Below are 3410 nucleotides of genomic sequence, written 5' to 3'. Positions count from 1 at the left end.
AACTGAGATGGTACAGTAGGGAGATTAGGGGGAATATCTGGGAAGTAAGCTGAGACAACTCTATCCCCTGGAGAGAAGTCTTCCGTAGGGATCTTCTTGTTCCTCCACCTCCTTGGTACCTTCTTCTTTGTTTCTTTTGAAGTTGCCTTCCCCTTGGTGACCTCTTTTTCTAAAGGAGTTGTGATGCTGTCTTCACCTGCCTCTAGAGGTTTAGGTTCCTCCAACTTTTCCTTGAGCTTTGGCAATTGCTGTTTTCCTTGTTTATCTATTAGGGGGGTCTCAGAATGAATTGGCTGTGCTTCAGTGCTTGTTTCCTCCTTCAGTGTCTCATTATCATTTGTGCTTAGTTCCTTGTCCTCTTGATCTGTTTCTTGTGAGAGTTTGAAAACATTGAAGCTGAGTCGTTCATCATGGATTCTCAATATTAGTTCCCCTTTCTCTACATCGATAAGTGCTCTGGCCGTAGCTAGGAATGGTCTTCCCAATATGATTGGGTGAGTGTGACTCTCTTCCATGTCCAGGATGACAAAGTCTATTGGGAGAAAGTATTTCCCAACCTTTAGCAACACATTTTCCACCACTCCTATTGCTTGCTTTTGAGTTTTGTCAGCCAGTCTGATGATTACATCTGTGGGCATTATCTCATTGATCTGCAGCCTTTTCACCAGGGATAAGGGCAATAAGTTGATGCTGGCCCCCAAATCACATAGTGCTCTATCGAACATAGTTTCACCTATGACACAAGGGATGTGAAAACTCCCTGGGTCTCTTCTTTTTGTAGGCAACTCAGGTTGAATAAGGGCACTACATTCCTTGTTCATCACTATAGTCTGGCCTCCTTTGAGTGAGCTTTTCCTGGGAAAAAGTTCCTTCATATACTTGATGAATGCAGGAATTTGTTGAATTGCCTTGATGAATGGTATGTTTACATGCAGAGATGCAAACAAGTCTAGGAACCTTGAGTATATTCTCTTTCCTACAGCACCATTGAGCAGTTGAGGGAAGGGAGCATAGAGCTTCAGCAGCTCTTGTTGTGAGATTTTTGGTTCTTGGTGATCTCTATCCTCCTCCTTTGTTGAGTTGTCTTCAGGTTGTTTGCAAAGTTTGCCTTGCTTGTCTTCAGTCTCTTGATCACTCGTAGTGACCATTTTGCAATCTTCCCATTTTACTTTCTTTGCTTCTCCTTTGAGGTTTTTCTCCGTGTCACTTGGGAAGCTATCAGTAGGTTTGGGAATCTTCTCAGCTAAATATCCCACCTGGAATTCCAACTTCCTAATGGTCTCTCCCTGGTTCTTAATATTGGCTCGCACCTCTTCTTTGAACACCTTATTTTCTTGAATCTCTTGGCATATTCCTTCAAGTAAGGCTTCAATCATAGAGAGCTTGTCATCAAGTGATGAGTGATTCAGAGCAGATGTGCTGTTTTGGTTTTGATAAGCATGCGGAGAAGTGTTGTTGTGGGGGTGTTGAGATGTCCTCTGTGTGAATTGCTGGTGAGCTGCATTATTGTTGGAGTTGTAACGTCTCTGGTCTTGGTTTTGATCTTGCTCACTTCCCCACCCAAAGTTTGGGTGGTTTCTCCATCCAGGTTTGTAGGTCTTGAAGTATGGATCATAGTTTTTCCTTGGTGAATTCCCAATGTAGTTGGCTTGCTCCTGACTACCCTCTGCTTCTTCATTCACTCCCTCTTGGGTTGCTGATGAAGTGGAGATTGCTGCTACTTGGTTCCTCTCCATCTTCTTGCTGAGGTCAGCCAGCTGCTGGGTGATGAGCTTGTTTTGGGCCAACAGAGTATCTACATTGTTTAGCTCCATTACTCCTCTTGTGTTCCCTCTTTCGGAAGCATAGAAGTAGTCGTTCTCTGTTACTGTTTCAATAATATCTATGGCTTCCTCAATAGTCTTCTTCTTGTTCAAAGATCCTCCGGATGAATGGTCTACGGCCTTGTTTGACTCATAAGAGAGCCCTTCATAGAAAATGTGCAGCTGCACCCATTCGTTGAACATGTCAGGTGGACACCTCCTTGTTAAGTCCTTGAACCTCTCCCATGCTTCATATAGAGTCTCACCATCTTGTTGCCTGAAAGTTTGGACCTCAGCTCTCAGCCTATTGATTCGTTGAGGAGGGTAAAATCTTGCTAAAAATTTGTTCACCACGTCTTCCCAAGTTGTCAAGCTTTCCCTTGGGAAAGATTCCAGCCACTTGGCTGCTTTGTCCCTAAGTGAGAATGGAAACAAGAGCAGTCTATAGGTGTCAGGATGAACACCATTAGACTTCACTGTGTCACATATCCTCAGGAAGGAGGTTAGATGTTGATTGGGGTCTTCTTGAACACCTCCTCCAAACGAGCAGTTGTTCTGAACAAGGGTGATGAGCTGTGGTTTAAGTTCAAAGTTGTTGGCATGGATTGTTGGCTTTTGCATGCTACTTCCATAATTGCCTGGGTTTGGATTGATGTAAGAGCCCAAAACTCTTCTATCCTCCCCAGCATGATTTGCTCTACCTCCTCCCCCATGGTTGTGATCTTCTTCTTCATGATGGTTTTCCATGTTGTCTTCCATGTTTGGTTCAAAGAATTCCTCTTCTTCCTCAGCACCAACCACTTTCTTTCCTCTTGCCTCCCTCCTTAATCTAAGGAAGGTCCTCTCAGGTTCAGAATCGAAGGAAGTTGAAGCCCCGCTTCTTCTCCCTATCATACAACCATCAAGTGCAAGCAAGAAAAGCTAGGTGCAGAAAGTATTTGTGTCAGAATTACTGTTAGTTGTGGGTGATGCAATATATCAAACAGTTAGTAGGTTAGCAAACAGAATTAAAAATAACAAAGAAAAACAAAAGAGTAGAGGGGGAAGGGAAGAAGTTTAACTAAAACAAAAAGTAAATCACTCAAACAGAAAATGAAATTCACAAAATAAAAATGCTCAATCTAGTGATCTTCCAATTTAATCATTGTTGATGCACAATCAATCTCCGGCAACATCGCTATAAACTTGATGCGCGGAAAACTTGTCTCGCAACAAATCTCCCTTCGGCAAGTGTACCGAATTTGTCGTCAAGTAAAAATTCACAATAGAGTAAGGTTGAATCCCACAGGGATTGATTGATCAAGCAACTTTAATTAGAAGAATGTTCTAGTTGAGCGAATCCAGAATTTGGGTTGAGAATTGCAAAAAATAAAATGGCGGGAATGTAAATAACAGAAAAGTAAATGCTAGAATTAAAAGACTGGAAGTAAATGACTGAAAATAAATTGCAGAATTGTAAATGGGAATGGGGAATTTGCTCATAAAAGTAAATGGCAGAAATTAAAGAGAATGGGTAAGATCAGAGATGGGGAGTTCATTGGGCTTAAGAGATGTTGCAATTCTCTGGATCAAGTTTATTTTCATCTCTTCCTCAATCAATGCACTCAT

At 42.0% G+C, this 3410-nt stretch overlaps 1 non-coding gene across 1 annotated transcript; it reads left to right on the top strand.

The window, feature by feature from the left end:
- The first annotated feature begins 2004 nt into the window (after positions 1-2004).
- On the top strand, positions 2005-2108 carry LOC112788467 (small nucleolar RNA R71). The gene has a single exon (XR_003195829.1). It is a non-coding gene; the product is annotated as a small nucleolar RNA R71 (small nucleolar RNA).
- Positions 2109-3410: the final 1302 nt, after the last annotated feature.

Source organism: Arachis hypogaea, chromosome 20 (assembly GCF_003086295.3).
Source record: "Arachis hypogaea cultivar Tifrunner chromosome 20, arahy.Tifrunner.gnm2.J5K5, whole genome shotgun sequence".
NCBI classification, from domain to species: Eukaryota; Viridiplantae; Streptophyta; class Magnoliopsida; order Fabales; family Fabaceae; genus Arachis; species Arachis hypogaea.
Note: the sequence above shows the minus strand (reverse complement) of the source record. Positions and strands in the feature narration are given on the sequence as shown.